General features: G+C 37.5%; 8 non-coding genes across 8 annotated transcripts; all 8 read right to left on the bottom strand.

Moving 5' to 3' along the window:
• Positions 1–2,606: 2,606 nt before the first annotated feature.
• TRNAF-GAA (transfer RNA phenylalanine (anticodon GAA)) lies at positions 2,607–2,679 on the bottom strand. Its single transcript has one exon. It is a non-coding gene; the product is annotated as a tRNA-Phe (tRNA).
• Positions 2,680–5,522: 2,843 nt separating this feature from the next.
• Positions 5,523–5,595, bottom strand: TRNAF-GAA (transfer RNA phenylalanine (anticodon GAA)). Its single transcript has one exon. It is a non-coding gene; the product is annotated as a tRNA-Phe (tRNA).
• A 2,256-nt stretch (positions 5,596–7,851) lies between these two features.
• Positions 7,852–7,924, bottom strand: TRNAF-GAA (transfer RNA phenylalanine (anticodon GAA)). Its single transcript has one exon. It is a non-coding gene; the product is annotated as a tRNA-Phe (tRNA).
• A 1,096-nt stretch (positions 7,925–9,020) lies between these two features.
• Positions 9,021–9,093, bottom strand: TRNAF-GAA (transfer RNA phenylalanine (anticodon GAA)). The gene has a single exon. It is a non-coding gene; the product is annotated as a tRNA-Phe (tRNA).
• Positions 9,094–10,768: 1,675 nt separating this feature from the next.
• Positions 10,769–10,841, bottom strand: TRNAF-GAA (transfer RNA phenylalanine (anticodon GAA)). The gene has a single exon. It is a non-coding gene; the product is annotated as a tRNA-Phe (tRNA).
• Positions 10,842–11,937: 1,096 nt separating this feature from the next.
• TRNAF-GAA (transfer RNA phenylalanine (anticodon GAA)) lies at positions 11,938–12,010 on the bottom strand. The gene has a single exon. It is a non-coding gene; the product is annotated as a tRNA-Phe (tRNA).
• Positions 12,011–14,266: 2,256 nt separating this feature from the next.
• Positions 14,267–14,339, bottom strand: TRNAF-GAA (transfer RNA phenylalanine (anticodon GAA)). The gene has a single exon. It is a non-coding gene; the product is annotated as a tRNA-Phe (tRNA).
• A 2,833-nt stretch (positions 14,340–17,172) lies between these two features.
• TRNAF-GAA (transfer RNA phenylalanine (anticodon GAA)) lies at positions 17,173–17,245 on the bottom strand. The gene has a single exon. It is a non-coding gene; the product is annotated as a tRNA-Phe (tRNA).
• Between the last annotated feature and the right edge of the window lie 1,180 nt (positions 17,246–18,425).

The raw sequence follows: 18,425 nt of genomic DNA, 5'->3' as shown, positions 1-18,425 counted from the left end.
TGTCATCTCAATACTGACAACTTTGTTCAAGGAGAAGTGAAAGCTGATGCAGACAAGAGTTTACTTTGAAAAAAGTATAAAATGGGATAAATTCGTCATCAAAGTTGATGGCAAGAGAGGTGGAAGCAAGTTTAGAAGGAGGACAGAAAGACAAATTTTTGTTGAAGTTATCATGTTGTTGATCAGTTGATAAAATATTTTGAGAAATAAAAAAAAAAAACTAGAGCTGATTTCAAGAAATATTTTGCAAGAATGTAGGATCCCCTCGCACTGTGCTGAAAGTCAGGATTGAATCAGGTACCTTAAGCTCTTCAGTCTAACGATCTCCCAACTGAGATATTTCAGCCAACAAGTCCCTGTGGCCTCCTGATGTATTATTAATAATTGTAGACGATACATACAGAACCTGGTCATTCTATTTTCGTTTATAGTTATGTGTTAAAGTGTCCAGTATCATTCAGCAGGTAACTTGGTCTGATGAGTGAATATCCTTTTTAGGGGACAAGGTAGGTAGAATTTTTTTTTCTAAACTCTGAATTGACTTATACTCTGAAACACAGACCTATATGGCCAGGGTGTACAAGCTATGTCATCTGACTACTGACAGTTTTGTATAAGGGGAACTGGAGGCTGATGCAGGCAAAGCTTTACTTTAAAATAAAGCAAGAAGTTGCAAATAAATGAGGCATAGTTGAATACAAGAGAGGTGGAAGCAAGTTTGAAAGGAAGACAGAAAGTAAATAATATGTTGAATTGATTGTGTTGTTGATCAGATTGATAAAAGGTTTTGATAAAGAAGAGCGTTGATTTAACTCCAAACAGCTTTTGTGACATGAAAAGCAGAAGTTGAAATTGTGCCGAAACCCGGGATTGAACCAGGGACCTTTAGATCTTCAGTCTAACGCTCTCCCAACTGATCTATTTCGGCCTGCTGGTAGTTTGGGGCTTCATCCTTTTTTTTTAAACTTCACAAGAAAATAGATGCTCAACCTCATGCTAGAGCTATGTTTTAAGATGTCCTGTATCATTCACCAGTTAACGGGTGCAATAGGTAAATAGCATTTTTCGGATCCAGGTTAGGTAGCTTTTGTTTTTTACTCTGAATGGACTAGCACCATATTACACAGAGGTATTTGGCCTGAGTAGGTAAGCTATGTCATCTGAATACTGAAATCTGTGTTCAAGGAGAAGTGGAAGCTGATGCAGACAAGAGTTTACTTTACAAAAAAGCATGAAATAGGAAACATTTGTAGTCGAAGCTGAATGCAAGAGAGGTGGAAGCAAATTTAGAAGGAGGACAGAAAGACAATTCTATGTTGAATTGATCATGTTGTCGATCAGTTGATCAAATATTTTGATAAATAAAGAAAGAAAAACTTGAGCTGATACCAAGAAATATTTTGTGAGAAGCAAGAAACCTCTCAGACTTTTCCGAAACCCAGCATTGAACAAGGGACTTTTAGATTTTCAATCTAACACTCTCCCAACTGAGCTATTTCATCCAGCTGGCCATTTTGGCTTTCTGTTGTATTTTTGATAATTGTTAAAGATAAATGCAGACCCTGGTCATTCTATCTGCATGTGCAGTTATGTGTTAAATTGTCCAATGTTATTCAGCAGCTAAATTGGTCTGATGGGTGAATTTCCTTTTTAGGAGCCAAGTTAGTTAGAAGATGTTTGTAAACTATGAATGGACTTATACTCAGACACACAGACCTATATGGCGAGGGTAGGCAAACTAGGTCATCTGACTACTAACAGTTTTGTATAAGGGGAACTCGAGGCTGATGCAGGCAAAGCTTTACTTTCAATTAAAGGAAGAATTGGCAAATAAAGCAGGTAAAGTTGAATACAAGAGAGGTGGAAGCAAGTTTGACAGAAAGACAGAATGTAAAAAATATGTTGAAATGGTTGTCTTATCGATCAGCTTGATAAATGGTTTTGATCATTATAAACAACGTCAATATGAGTTGACTCCAAATAGCATTTGTGGCATGCAAAGCAGAAGTTCAAAATGTGCCTAAACCCGGGATTGAACCAGGGACCTTTAGATCTTCAGTCTACTGCTCTACCAACTGAGCTATTTCATCCAGCTGGCAATTTTGGCTTTCTGTTGTATTTTTTATAATTGTTAAAGAAAAATGCAGAACCTGGTCACTCTATCTGCATGTGCAGTTATGTGTTAAATTGTCCAGTATTATTCAGTAGCTAAATTGGTCTGATGGGTGAATTTCCTTTTTAGGAGCCAAGTTAGTTAGATGATGTTTGTAAACTATGAATGGACTTATACTCAGAAACACAGACCTATATGGCGAGGGTCGGCAAGCTAGGTCATCTTACTACTAACAGTTTTGTATAAGGGGAACTGGAGGCTGATGCAGGCAAAGCTTTACTTTCAATTAAAGGAAGAATTGGAAAAATAAAGGAGGCAAAGTTGAATACAAGAGAGGTGGAAGCAAGTTTGAAAGAAAGACAGAAAGTAAATAATATGTTGAATTAATTGTATTGTCGATTATCTTGATAAAAGGTTTTGATCATTATAAACAAAGTCAATATGAGTTGACTCAAAATAGTCTTTGTGGCATGCAAAGCAGAAGTTCAAAATGTGCCGAAACCCGGGATCGAACCAGGGACCTTTAGATCTTCAGTCTAACGCTCTCCCAACTGAGCTATTTCGGCCTGCCAGCAGCTATAGTATTCAGCCTCTTTTTTTGAACAATCCCAGAACAGAGATGCAGAACCTGGATTTTCAATCTGAGGTTAGAGCTGTGTTTTAATGTGTCCTGCATTGTTCAGCAGCTAACTGGTGAAAGGGTGAGTAGCGTTTTTGGGATAAATGTTAGGTCGTTTTTCTTTTAAAACTCTAAGTGGACCAGCACTGTATTACACAGACGTATGTCGCCTGAGTAGGTAAGCTATGTCATCTCAATACTGACAACTTTGTTCAAGGAGAAGTGAAAGCTGATGCAGACAAGAGTTTACTTTGAAAAAAGTATAAAATGGGATAAATTTGTCATCAAAGTTGATGGCAAGAGAGGTGGAAGCAAGTTTAGAAGGAGGACAGAAAGACAACTTTTTGTTGAAGTTATCATGTTGTTGATCAGTTGATAAAATATTTTGAGAAATAAAAAAAAAAACTAGAGCTGATTTCAAGAAATATTTTGCAAGAATGTAGGATCCCCTCGCACTGTGCTGAAAGTCAGGATTGAATCAGGTACCTTAAGCTCTTCAGTCTAACGATCTCCCAACTGAGATATTTCAGCCAACAAGTCCCTGTGGCCTCCTGATGTATTATTAATAATTGTAGACGATACATACAGAACCTGGTCATTCTATTTTCGTTTATAGTTATGTGTTAAAGTGTCCAGTATCATTCAGCAGGTAACTTGGTCTGATGAGTGAATATCCTTTTTAGGGGACAAGGTAGGTAGAATTTTTTTTTCCTAAACTCTGAATTGACTTATACTCTGAAACACAGACCTATATGGCCAGGGTGTACAAGCTATGTCATCTGACTACTGACAGTTTTGTATAAGGGGAATTGGAGGCTGATGCAGGCAAAGCTTTACTTTAAAATAAAGCAAGAAGTTGCAAATAAATGAGGCATAGTTGAATACAAGAGAGGTGGAAGCAAGTTTGAAAGGAAGACGGAAAGTAAATAATATGTTGAATTGATTGTGTTGTTGATCAGATTGATAAAAGGTTTTGATAAAGAAGAGCGTTGATTTAACTCCAAACAGCTTTTGTGACATGAAAAGCAGAAGTTGAAATTGTGCCGAAACCCGGGATTGAACCAGGGACCTTTTGATCTTCAGTCTAACGCTCTCCCAACTGAGCTATTTCGGCCTGCTGGTAGTTTGGGTCTTCATCCTTTCTTTTAAACTTCCCAAGAAAATAGATGCTCAACCTCATGCTAGAGCTATGTTTTAAGATGTCCTGTATCATTCATCACTTAACGGGTGCAATAGGTAAATAGCATTTTTCGGATCCAGGTTAGGTAGCTTTTGTTTTTTACTCTGAATGGACTAGCACCATATTACACAGAGGTATTTGGCCTGAGTAGGTAAGCTATGTCATCTGAATACTGAAATCTGTGTTCAAGGAGAAGTGGAAGCTGATGCAGACAAGAGTTTACTTTACAAAAAAGCATGAAATAGGAAACATTTGTAGTCGAAGCTGAATGCAAGAGAGGTGGAAGCAAATTTAGAAGGAGGACAGAAAGACAATTCTATGTTGAATTGATCATGTTGTCGATCAGTTGATCAAATATTTTGATAAATAAAGAAAGAAAAACTTGAGCTGATACCAAGAAATATTTTGTGAGAAGCAAGAAACCTCTCAGACTTTTCCGAAACCCAGCATTGAACAAGGGACTTTTAGATTTTCAATCTAACACTCTCCCAACTGAGCTATTTCATCCAGCTGGCCATTTTGGCTTTCTGTTGTATTTTTGATAATTGTTAAAGATAAATGCAGACCCTGGTCATTCTATCTGCATGTGCAGTTATGTGTTAAATTGTACAATATTATTCAGCAGCTAAATTGGTCTGATGGGTGAATTTCCTTTTTAGGAGCCAAGTTAGTTAGAAGATGTTTGTAAACTATGAATGGACTTATACTCAGACACACAGACCTATATGGCGAGGGTAGGCAAACTAGGTCATCTGACTACTAACAGTTTTGTATAAGGGGAACTCGAGGCTGATGCAGGCAAAGCTTTACTTTCAATTAAAGGAAGAATTGGCAAATAAAGCAGGTAAAGTTGAATACAAGAGAGGTGGAAGCAAGTTTGACAGAAAGACAGAATGTAAAAAATATGTTGAAATGGTTGTCTTATCGATCAGCTTGATAAAAGGTTTTGATCATTATAAACAACGTCAATATGAGTTGACTCCAAATAGCATTTGTGGCATGCAAAGCAGAAGTTCAAAATGTGCCTAAACCCGGGATTGAACCAGGGACCTTTAGATCTTCAGTCTACTGCTCTCCCAACTGAGCTATTTCATCCAGCTGGCAATTTTGGCTTTCTGTTGTATTTTTTATAATTGTTAAAGAAAAATGCAGAACCTGGTCACTCTATCTGCATGTGCAGTTATGTGTTAAATTGTCCAGTATTATTCAGTAGCTAAATTGGTCTGATGGGTGAATTTCCTTTTTAGGAGCCAAGTTAGTTAGATGATGTTTGTAAACTATGAATGGACTTATACTCAGAAACACAGACCTATATGGCGAGGGTCGGCAAGCTAGGTCATCTGACTACTAACAGTTTTGTATAAGGGGAACTGGAGGCTGATGCAGGCAAAGCTTTACTTTCAATTAAAGGAAGAATTGGGAAATAAAGGAGGCAAAGTTGAATACAAGAGAGGTGGAAGCAAGTTTGAAAGAAAGACAGAAAGTAAATAATATGTTGAATTAATTGTATTGTCGATTATCTTGATAAAAGGTTTTGATCATTATAAACAAAGTCAATATGAGTTGATTCAAAATAGTCTTTGTGGCATGCAAAGCAGAAGTTCAAAATGTGCCGAAACCCGGGATCGAACCAGGGACCTTTAGATCTTCAGTCTAACGCTCTCCCAACTGAGCTATTTCGGCCTGCCAGCAGCTATAGTATTCAGCCTCTTTTTTTGAACAATCCCAGAACAGAGATGCAGAACCTGGATTTTCAATCTGAGGTTAGAGCTGTGTTTTAATGTGTCCTGCATTGTTCAGCAGCTAACTGGTGAAAGGGTGAGTAGCGTTTTTGGGATAAATGTTAGGTCGTTTTTCTTTTAAAACTCTAAGTGGACCAGCACTGTATTACACAGACGTATGTCGCCTGAGTAGGTAAGCTATGTCATCTCAATACTGACAACTTTGTTCAAGGAGAAGTGAAAGCTGATGCAGACAAGAGTTTACTTTGAAAAAAGTATAAAATGGGATAAATTCGTCATCAAAGTTGATGGCAAGAGAGGTGGAAGCAAGTTTAGAAGGAGGACAGAAAGACAAATTTTTGTTGAAGTTATCATGTTGTTGATCAGTTGATAAAATATTTTGAGAAATAAAAAAAAAAAACTAGAGCTGATTTCAAGAAATATTTTGCAAGAATGTAGGATCCCCTCGCACTGTGCTGAAAGTCAGGATTGAATCAGGTACCTTAAGCTCTTCAGTCTAACGATCTCCCAACTGAGATATTTCAGCCAACAAGTCCCTGTGGCCTCCTGATGTATTATTAATAATTGTAGACGATACATACAGAACCTGGTCATTCTATTTTCGTTTATAGTTATGTGTTAAAGTGTCCAGTATCATTCAGCAGGTAACTTGGTCTGATGAGTGAATATCCTTTTTAGGGGACAAGGTAGGTAGAATTTTTTTTTCTAAACTCTGAATTGACTTATACTCTGAAACACAGACCTATATGGCCAGGGTGTACAAGCTATGTCATCTGACTACTGACAGTTTTGTATAAGGGGAACTGGAGGCTGATGCAGGCAAAGCTTTACTTTAAAATAAAGCAAGAAGTTGCAAATAAATGAGGCATAGTTGAATACAAGAGAGGTGGAAGCAAGTTTGAAAGGAAGACAGAAAGTAAATAATATGTTGAATTGATTGTGTTGTTGATCAGATTGATAAAAGGTTTTGATAAAGAAGAGCGTTGATTTAACTCCAAACAGCTTTTGTGACATGAAAAGCAGAAGTTGAAATTGTGCCGAAACCCGGGATTGAACCAGGGACCTTTAGATCTTCAGTCTAACGCTCTCCCAACTGATCTATTTCGGCCTGCTGGTAGTTTGGGGCTTCATCCTTTTTTTTTAAACTTCACAAGAAAATAGATGCTCAACCTCATGCTAGAGCTATGTTTTAAGATGTCCTGTATCATTCACCAGTTAACGGGTGCAATAGGTAAATAGCATTTTTCGGATCCAGGTTAGGTAGCTTTTGTTTTTTACTCTGAATGGACTAGCACCATATTACACAGAGGTATTTGGCCTGAGTAGGTAAGCTATGTCATCTGAATACTGAAATCTGTGTTCAAGGAGAAGTGGAAGCTGATGCAGACAAGAGTTTACTTTACAAAAAAGCATGAAATAGGAAACATTTGTAGTCGAAGCTGAATGCAAGAGAGGTGGAAGCAAATTTAGAAGGAGGACAGAAAGACAATTCTATGTTGAATTGATCATGTTGTCGATCAGTTGATCAAATATTTTGATAAATAAAGAAAGAAAAACTTGAGCTGATACCAAGAAATATTTTGTGAGAAGCAAGAAACCTCTCAGACTTTTCCGAAACCCAGCATTGAACAAGGGACTTTTAGATTTTCAATCTAACACTCTCCCAACTCAGCTATTTCATCCAGCTGGCCATTTTGGCTTTCTGTTGTATTTTTGATAATTGTTAAAGATAAATGCAGACCCTGGTCATTCTATCTGCATGTGCAGTTATGTGTTAAATTGTCCAATGTTATTCAGCAGCTAAATTGGTCTGATGGGTGAATTTCCTTTTTAGGAGCCAAGTTAGTTAGAAGATGTTTGTAAACTATGAATGGACTTATACTCAGACACACAGACCTATGTGGCGAGGGTAGGCAAACTAGGTCATCTGACTACTAACAGTTTTGTATAAGGGGAACTCGAGGCTGATGCAGGCAAAGCTTTACTTTCAATTAAAGGAAGAATTGGCAAATAAAGCAGGTAAATTTGAATACAAGAGAGGTGGAAGCAAGTTTGAAAGAAAGACAGAAAGTAAATAATATGTTGAATTAATTGTATTGTCGATTATCTTGATAAAAGGTTTTGATCATTATAAACAAAGTCAATATGAGTTGACTCAAAATAGTCTTTGTGGCATGCAAAGCAGAAGTTCAAAATGTGCCGAAACCCGGGATCGAACCAGGGACCTTTAGATCTTCAGTCTAACACTCTCCCAACTGAGCTATTTCGGCCTGCCAGCAGCTATAGTATTCAGCCTCTTTTTTTGAACAATCCCAGAACAGAGATGCAGAACCTGGATTTTCAATCTGAGGTTAGAGCTGTGTTTTAATGTGTCCTGCATTGTTCAGCAGCTAACTGGTGAAATGGGTGAGTAGCGTTTTTGGGATAAATGTTAGGTCGTTTTTCTTTTAAAACTCTGAGTGGACCAGCACTGTATTACACAGACGTATGTCGCCTGAGTAGGTAAGCTATGTCATCTCAATACTGACAACTTTGTTCAAGGAGAAGTGAAAGCTGATGCAGACAAGAGTTTACTTTGAAAAAAGTATAAAATGGGATAAATTCGTCATCAAAGTTGATGGCAAGAGAGGTGGAAGCAAGTTTAGAAGGAGGACAGAAAGACAACTTTTTGTTGAAGTTATCATGTTGTTGATCAGTTGATAAAATATTTTGAGAAATAATGAAAAAAAAACTAGAGCTGATTTCAAGAAATATTTTGCAAGAATGTAGGATCCCCTCGCACTGTGCTGAAAGTCAGGATTGAATCAGGTACCTTAAGCTCTTCAGTCTAACGATCTCCCAACTGAGATATTTCAGCCAACAAGTCCCTGTGGCCTCCTGATGTATTATTAATAATTGTAGACGATACATACAGAACCTGGTCATTCTATTTTCGTTGATAGTTATGTGTTAAAGTGTCCAGTATCATTCAGCAGGTAACTTGGTCTGATGAGTGAATATCCTTTTTAGGGGACAAGGTAGGTAGAATTTTTTTTTCTAAACTCTGAATTGACTTATACTCTGAAACACAGACCTATATGGCCAGGGTGTACAAGCTATGTCATCTGACTACTGACAGTTTTGTATAATGGGAATTGGAGGCTGATGCAGGCAAAGCTTTACTTTAAAATAAAGCAAGAAGTTGCAAATAAATGAGGAGTAGTTGAATACAAGAGAGGTGGAAGCAAGTTTGAAAGGAAGACAGAAAGTAAATAATATGTTGAATTGATTGGAGTTAAATCAACGCTCTTCTTTATCAAAACCTTTTATCAATCTGATCAACAACACAAACAGCTTTTGTGACATGAAAGGCAGAAGTTGAAATTGTGCCGAAACCCGGGATTGAACCAGGGACCTTTAGATCTTCAGTCTAACGCTCTCCCAACTGAGCTATTTCGGCCTGCTGGTAGTTTGGGTCTTCATCCTTTCTTTTAAACTTCCCAAGAAAATAGATGCTCAACCTCATGCTAGAGCTATGTTTTAAGATGTCCTGTATCATTCATCACTTAACGGGTGCAATAGGTAAATAGCATTTTTCGGATCCAGGTTAGGTAGCTTTTTTTTTTACTCTGAATGGACTAGCACTATATTACACAGAGGTATTTGGCCTGAGTAGGTAAGCTATGTCATCTGAATACTGAAATCTGTGTTCAAGGAGAAGTGGAAGCTGATGCAGACAAGAGTTTACTTTACAAAAAAGCATGAAATAGGAAACATTTGTAGTCGAAGCTGAATGCAAGAGAGGTGGAAGCAAATTTAGAAGGAGGACAGAAAGACAATTCTATGTTGAATTGATCATGTTGTCGATCAGTTGATCAAATATTTTGATAAATAAAGAAAGAAAAACTTGAGCTGATACCAAGAAATATTTTGTGAGAAGCAAGAAACCTCTCAGACTTTTCCGAAACCCAGCATTGAACAAGGGACTTTTAGATTTTCAATCTAACACTCTCCCAACTGAGCTATTTCATCCAGCTGGCCATTTTGGCTTTCTGTTGTATTTTTGATAATTGTTAAAGATAAATGCAGACCCTGGTCATTCTATCTGCATGTGCAGTTATGTGTTAAATTGTCCAATGTTATTCAGCAGCTAAATTGGTCTGATGGGTGAATTTCCTTTTTAGGAGCCAAGTTAGTTAGAAGATGTTTGTAAACTATGAATGGACTTATACTCAGACACACAGACCTATGTGGCGAGGGTAGGCAAACTAGGTCATCTGACTACTAACAGTTTTGTATAAGGGGAACTCGAGGCTGATGCAGGCAAAGCTTTACTTTCAATTAAAGGAAGAATTGGCAAATAAAGCAGGTAAAGTTGAATACAAGAGAGGTGGAAGCAAGTTTGACAGAAAGACAGAATGTAAAAAATATGTTGAAATGGTTGTCTTTTCGATCAGCTTGACAAAAGGTTTTGATCATTATAAACAACGTCAATATGAGTTGACTCCAAATAGCATTTGTGGCATGCAAAGCATAAGTTCAAAATGTGCCTAAACCCGGGATTGAACCAGGGACCTTTAGATCTTCAGTCTACTGCTCTCCCAACTGAGCTATTTCATCCAGCTGGCAATTTTGGCTTTCTGTTGTATTTTTTATAATTGTTAAAGATAAATGCAGAACCTGGTCACTCTATCTGCATGTGCAGTTATGTGTTAAATTGTCCAGTATTATTCAGTAGCTAAATTGGTCTGATGGGTGAATTTCCTTTTTAGGAGCCAAGTTAGTTAGATGATGTTTGTAAACTATGAATGGACTTATACTCAGAAACACAGACCTATATGGCGAGGGTCGGCAAGCTAGGTCATCTGACTACTAACAGTTTTGTATAAGGGGAACTGGAGGCTGTTGCAGGCAAAGCTTTACTTTCAATTAAAGGAAGAATTGGGAAATAAAGGAGGCAAAGTTGAATACAAGAGAGGTGGAAGCAAGTTTGAAAGAAAGACAGAAAGTAAATAATATGTTGAATTAATTGTATTGTCGATTATCTTGATAAAAGGTTTTGATCATTATAAACAAAGTCAATATGAGTTGACTCAAAATAGTCTTTGTGGCATGCAAAGCAGAAGTTCAAAATGTGCCGAAACCCGGGATCGAACCAGGGACCTTTAGATCTTCAGTCTAACGCTCTCCCAACTGAGCTATTTCGGCCTGCCAGCAGCTATAGTATTCAGCCTCTTTTTTTGAACAATCCCAGAACAGAGATGCAGAACCTGGATTTTCAATCTGAGGTTAGAGCTGTGTTTTAATGTGTCCTGCATTGTTCAGCAGCTAACTGGTGAAATGGGTGAGTAGCGTTTTTGGGATAAATGTTAGGTCGTTTTTCTTTTAAAACTCTAAGTGGACCAGCACTGTATTACACAGACGTATGTCGCCTGAGTAGGTAAGCTATGTCATCTCAATACTGACAACTTTGTTCAAGGAGAAGTGAAAGCTGATGCAGACAAGAGTTTGCTTTGAAAAAAGTATAAAATGGGATAAATTCGTCATCAAAGCTGATGGCAAGAGAGGTGGAAGCAAGTTTAGAAGGAGGACAGAAAGACAACTTTTTGTTGAAGTTATCATGTTGTTGATCAGTTGATAAAATATTTTGAGAAATAAAGAAAAAAAAACCTAGAGCTGATTTCAAGAAATATTTTGCAAGAATGTAGGATCCCCTCGCACTGTGCTGAAAGTCAGGATTGAATCAGGTACCTTAAGCTCTTCAGTCTAACGATCTCCCAACTGAGATATTTCAGCCAACAAGTCCCTGTGGCCTCCTGATGTATTATTAATAATTGTAGACGATACATACAGAACCTGGTCATTCTATTTTCGTTTATAGTTATGTGTTAAAGTGTCCAGTATCATTCAGCAGGTAACTTGGTCTGATGAGTGAATATCCTTTTTAGGGGACAATGTAGGTAGAATTTTTTTTCTAAACTCTGAATTGACTTATACTCTGAAACACAGACCTATATGGCCAGGGTGTACAAGCTATGTCATCTGACTACTGACAGTTTTGTATAAGGGGAATTGGAGGCTGATGCAGACAAAGCTTTACTTTAAAATAAAGCAAGAAGTTTCAAATAAATGAGGCATAGTTGAATACAAGAGAGGTGGAAGCAAGTTTGAAAGGAAGACAGAAAGTAAATAATATGTTGAATTGATTGTGTTGTTGATCAGATTGATAAAAGGTTTTGATAAAGAAGAGCGTTGATTTAACTCCAAACAGCTTTTGTGACATGAAAAGCAGAAGTTGAAATTGTGCCGAAACCCGGGATTGAACCAGGGACCTTTAGATCTTCAGTCTAACGCTCTCCCAACTGAGCTATTTCGGCCTGCTGGTAGTTTGGGTCTTCATCCTTTCTTTTAAACTTCCCAAGAAAATAGATGCTCATCCTCATGCTAGAGCTATGTTTTAAGATGTCCTGTATCATTCATCAGTTAACAGGTGCAATAGGTAAATAGCATTTTTCGGATCCAGGTTAGGTAGCTTTTTTTTTTACTCTGAATGGACTAGCACCATATTACACAGAGGTATTTGGCCTGAGTAGGTAAGCTATGTCATCTGAATACTGAAATCTGTGTTCAAGGAGAAGTGGAAGCTGATGCAGACAAGAGTTTACTTTACAAAAAAGCATGAAATAGGAAACATTTGTAGTCGAAGCTGAATGCAAGAGAGGTGGAAGCAAATTTAGAAGGAGGACAGAAAGACAATTCTATGTTGAATTGATCCTGTTGTCGATCAGTTGATCAAATATTTTGATAAATAAAGAAAGAAAAACTTGAGCTGATACCAAGAAATATTTTGTGAGAAGCAAGAAACCTCTCAGACTTTTCCGAAACCCAGCATTGAACAAGGGACTTTTAGATTTTCAATCTAACACTCTCCCAACTCAGCTATTTCATCCAGCTGGCCATTTTGGCTTTCTGTTGTATTTTTGATAATTATTAAAGATAAATGCAGACCCTGGTCATTCTATCTGCATGTGCAGTTATGTGTTAAATTGTCCAATATTATTCAGCAGCTAAATTGGTCTGATGGGTGAATTTCCTTTTTAGGAGCCAAGTTAGTTAGAAGATGTTTGTAAACTATGAATGGACTTATACTCAGACACACAGACCTATATGGCGAGGGTAGGCAAACTAGGTCATCTGACTACTAACAGTTTTGTATAAGGGGAACTCGAGGCTGATGTAGGCAAAGCTTTACTTTCAATTAAAGGAAGAATTGGCAAATAAAGCAGGTAAAGTTGAATACAAGAGAGGTGGAAGCAAGTTTGACAGAAAGACAGAATGTAAAAAATATGTTGAAATGGTTGTCTTATCGATCAGCTTGATAAAAGGTTTTGATCATTATAAACAACGTCAATATGAGTTGACTCCAAATAGCATTTGTGGCATGCAAAGCAGAAGTTCAAAATGTGCCTAAACCCGGGATTGAACCAGGGACCTTTAGATCTTCAGTCTAACACTCTCCCAACTGAGATATTTCGGCCTGCCAGCAGCTATAGTATTCAGCCTCTTTTTTTGAACAATCCCAGAACAGAGATGCAGAACCTGGATTTTCAATCTGAGGTTAGAGCTGTGTTTTAATGTGTCCTGCATTGTTCAGCAGCTAACTGGTGAAATGGGTGAGTAGCGTTTTTGGGATAAATGTTAGGTCGTTTTTCTTTTAAAACTCTGAGTGGACCAGCACTGTATTACACAGACGTATGTCGCCTGAGTAGGTAAGCTATATCATCTCAATACTGACAACTTTGTTCAAGGAGAAGTGAAAGCTGATGCAGACAAGAGTTTACTTTGAAAAAAGTATAAAATGGGATAAATTCGTCATCAAAGTTGATGGCAAGAGAGGTGGAAGCAAGTTTAGAAGGAGGACAGAAAGACAACTTTTTGTTGAAGTTATCATGTTGTTGATCAGTTGATAAAATATTTTGAGAAATAAAGAAAAAAAAACTAGAGCTGATTTCAAGAAATATTTTGCAAGAATGTAGGATCCCCTCGCACTGTGCTGAAAGTCAGGATTGAATCAGGTACCTTAAGCTCTTCAGTCTAACGATCTCCCAACTGAGATATTTCAGCCAACAAGTCCCTGTGGCCTCCTGATGTATTATTAATAATTGTAGACGATACATACAGAACCTGGTCATTCTATTTTTGTTTATAGTTATGTGTTAAAGTGTCCAGTATCATTCAGCAGGTAACTTGGTCTGATGAGTGAATATCCTTTTTAGGGGACAAGGTAGGTAGAATTTTTTTTTCTAAACTCTGAATTGACTTATACTCTGAAACACAGACCTATATGGCCAGGGTGTACAAGCTATGTCATCTGACTACTGACAGTTTTGTATAAGGGGAATTGGAGGCTGATGCAGGCAAAGCTTTACTTTAAAATAAAGCAAGAAGTTGCAAATAAATGAGGCATAGTTGAATACAAGAGAGGTGGAAGCAAGTTTGAAAGGAAGACAGAAAGTAAATAATATGTTGAATTGATTGTGTTGTTGATCAGATTGATAAAAGGTTTTGATAAAGAAGAGCGTTGATTTAACTCCAAACAGCTTTTGTGACATGAAAAGCAGAAGTTGAAATTGTGCCGAAACCCGGGATTGAACCAGGGACCTTTAGATCTTCAGTCTAACGCTCTCCCAACTGAGCTATTTCGGCCTGCTGGTAGATTGGGTCTTCATCCTTTCTTTTAAACTTCCCAAGAAAATAGATGCTCAACCTCATGCTAGAGCTATGTTTTAAGATGTCCTGTATCATTCACCAGTTAACGGGTGCAATAGGTAAATAGCATTTTTCGGATCCAGGTTAGGTAGCTTTTGTTTTTTACTCTGAATGGACTAGCACCATATTACACAGAGGTATTTGGCCTGAGTAGGTAAGCTATGTCATCTGAATACTGAAATCTGTGTTCAAGGAGAAGTGGAAGCTGATGCAGACAAGAGTTTACTTTACAAAAAAGCATGAAATAGGAAACATTTGTAGTCGAAGCTGAATGCAAGAGAGGTGGAAGCAAATTTAGAAGGAGGACAGAAAGACAATTCTATGTTGAATTGATCATGTTGTCGATCAGTTGATCAAATATTTTGATAAATAAAGAAAGAAAAACTTGAGCTGATACCAAGAAATATTTTGTGAGAAGCAAGAAACCTCTCAGACTTTTCCGAAACCCAGCATTGAACAAGGGACTTTTAGATTTTCAATCTAACACTCTCCCAACTCAGCTATTTCATCCAGCTGGCCATTTTGGCTTTCTGTTGTATTTTTGATAATTGTTAAAGATAAATGCAGACCCTGGTCATTCTATCTGCATGTGCAGTTATGTGTTAAATTGTCCAATGTTATTCAGCAGCTAAATTGGTCTGATGGGTGAATTTCCTTTTTAGGAGCCAAGTTAGTTAGAAGATGTTTGTAAACTATGAATGGACTTATACTCAGACACACAGACCTATGTGGCGAGGGTAGGCAAACTAGGTCATCTGACTACTAACAGTTTTGTATAAGGGGAACTCGAGGCTGATGCAGGCAAAGCTTTACTTTCAATTAAAGGAAGAATTGGCAAATAAAGCAGGTAAATTTGAATACAAGAGAGGTGGAAGCAAGTTTGACAGAAAGACAGAATGTAAAAAATATGTTGAAATGGTTGTCTTTTCGATCAGCTTGATAAAAGGTTTTGATCATTATAAACAACGTCAATATGAGTTGACTCCAAATAGCATTTGTGGCATGCAAAGCATAAGTTCAAAATGTGCCTAAACCCGGGATTGAACCAGGGACCTTTAGATCTTCAGTCTACTGCTCTCCCAACTGAGCTATTTCATCCAGCTGGCAATTTTGGCTTTCTGTTGTATTTTTTATAATTGTTAAAGATAAATGCAGAACCTGGTCACTCTATCTGCATGTGCAGTTATGTGTTAAATTGTCCAGTATTATTCAGTAGCTAAATTGGTCTGATGGGTGAATTTCCTTTTTAGGAGCCAAGTTAGTTAGATGATGTTTGTAAACTATGAATGGACTTATACTCAGAAACACAGACCTATATGGCGAGGGTCGGCAAGCTAGGTCATCTGACTACTAACAGTTTTGTATAAGGGGAACTGGAGGCTGATGCAGGCAAAGCTTTACTTTCAATTAAAGGAAGAATTGGGAAATAAAGGAGGCAAAGTTGAATACAAGAGAGGTGGAAGCAAGTTTGAAAGAAAGACAGAAAGTAAATAATATGTTGAATTAATTGTATTGTCGATTATCTTGATAAAAGGTTTTGATCATTATAAACAAAGTCAATATGAGTTGACTCAAAATAGTCTTTGTGGCATGCAAAGCAGAAGTTCAAAATGTGCCGAAACCCGGGACCTTTAGATCTTCAGTCTAACACTCTCCCAACTGAGCTATTTCGGCCTGCCAGCAGCTATAGTATTCAGCCTCTTTTTTTGAACAATCCCAGAACAGAGATGCAGAACCTGGATTTTCAATCTGAGGTTAGAGCTGTGTTTTAATGTGTCCTGCATTGTTCAGCAGCTAACTGGTGAAATGGGTGAGTAGCGTTTTTGGGATAAATGTTAGGTCGTTTTTCTTTTAAAACTCTGAGTGGACCAGCACTGTATTACACAGACGTATGTCGCCTGAGTAGGTAAGCTATGTCATCTCAATACTGACAACTTTGTTCAAGGAGAAGTGAAAGCTGATGCAGACAAGAGTTTACTTTGAAAAAAGTATAAAATGGGATAAATTCGTCATCAAAGTTGATGGCAAGAGAGGTGGAAGCAAGTTTAGAAGGAGGACAGAAAGACAACTTTTTGTTGAAGTTATCATGTTGTTGATCAGTTGATAAAATATTTTGAGAAATAAAGAAAAAAAAACTAGAGCTGATTTCAAGAAATATTTTGCAAGAATGTAGGATCCCCTCGCACTGTGCTGAAAGTCAGGATTGAATCAGGTACCTTAAGCTCTTCAGTCTAACGATCTCCCAACTGAGATATTTCAGCCAACAAGTCCCTGTGGCCTCCTGATGTATTATTAATAATTGTAGACGATACATACAGAACCTGGTCATTCTATTTTTGTTTATAGTTATGTGTTAAAGTGTCCAGTATCATTCAGCAGGTAACTTGGTCTGATGAGTGAATATCCTTTTTAGGGGACAAGGTAGGTAGAATTTTTTTTTCTAAACTCTGAATTGACTTATACTCTGAAACACAGACCTATATGGCCAGGGTGTACAAGCTATGTCATCTGACTACTGACAGTTTTGTATAAGGGGAATTGGAGGCTGATGCAGGCAAAGCTTTACTTTAAAATAAAGCAAGAAGTTGCAAATAAATGAGGCATAGTTGAATACAAGAGAGGTGGAAGCAAGTTTGAAAGGAAGACAGAAAGTAAATAATATGTTGAATTGATTGTGTTGTTGATCAGATTGATAAAAGGTTTTGATAAAGAAGAGCGTTGATTTAACTCCAAACAGCTTTTGTGACATGAAAAGCAGAAGTTGAAATTGTGCCGAAACCCGGGATTGAACCAGGGACCTTTAGATCTTCAGTCTAACGCTCTCCCAACTGAGCTATTTCGGCCTGCTGGTAGATTGGGTCTTCATCCTTTCTTTTAAACTTCCCAAGAAAATAGATGCTCAACCTCATGCTAGAGCTATGTTTTAAGATGTCCTGTATCATTCACCAGTTAACGGGTGCAATAGGTAAATAGCATTTTTCGGATCCAGGTTAGGTAGCTTTTGTTTTTTACTCTGAATGGACTAGCACCATATTACACAGAGGTATTTGGCCTGAGTAGGTAAGCTATGTCATCTGAATACTGAAATCTGTGTTCAAGGAGAAGTGGAAGCTGATGCAGACAAGAGTTTACTTTACAAAAAAGCATGAAATAGGAAACATTTGTAGTCGAAGCTGAATGCAAGAGAGGTGGAAGCAAATTTAGAAGGAGGACAGAAAGACAATTCTATGTTGAATTGATCATGTTGTCGATCAGTTGATCAAATATTTTGATAAATAAAGAAAGAAAAACTTGAGCTGATACCAAGAAATATTTTGTGAGAAGCAAGAAACCTCTCAGACTTTTCCGAAACCCAGCATTGAACAAGGGACTTTTAGATTTTCAATCTAACACTCTCCCAACTCAGCTATTTCATCCAGCTGGCCATTTTGGCTTTCTGTTGTATTTTTGATAATTGTTAAAGATAAATGCAGACCCTGGTCATTCTATCTGCATGTGCAGTTATGTGTTAAATTGTCCAATGTTATTCAGCAGCTAAATTGGTCTGATGGGTGAATTTCCTTTTTAGGAGCCAAGTTAGTTAGAAGATGTTTGTAAACTATGAATGGACTTATACTCAGACACACAGACCTATGTGGCGAGGGTAGGCAAACTAGGTCATCTGACTACTAACAGTTTTGTATAAGGGGAACTCGAGGCTGATGCAGGCAAAGCTTTACTTTCAATTAAAGGAAGAATTGGCAAATAAAGCAGGTAAATTTGAATACAAGAGAGGTGGAAGCAAGTTTGACAGAAAGACAGAATGTAAAAAATATGTTGAAATGGTTGTCTTTTCGATCAGCTTGATAAAAGGTTTTGATCATTATAAACAACGTCAATATGAGTTGACTCCAAATAGCATTTGTGGCATGCAAAGCATAAGTTCAAAATGTGCCTAAACCCGGGATTGAACCAGGGACCTTTAGATCTTCAGTCTACTGCTCTCCCAACTGAGCTATTTCATCCAGCTGGCAATTTTGGCTT

Source organism: Triturus cristatus, chromosome 8 (assembly GCF_964204655.1).
Source record: "Triturus cristatus chromosome 8, aTriCri1.1, whole genome shotgun sequence".
Taxonomy (NCBI): Eukaryota; Metazoa; Chordata; class Amphibia; order Caudata; family Salamandridae; genus Triturus; species Triturus cristatus.
This window is presented reverse-complemented; position numbering and strand designations above follow the sequence as displayed.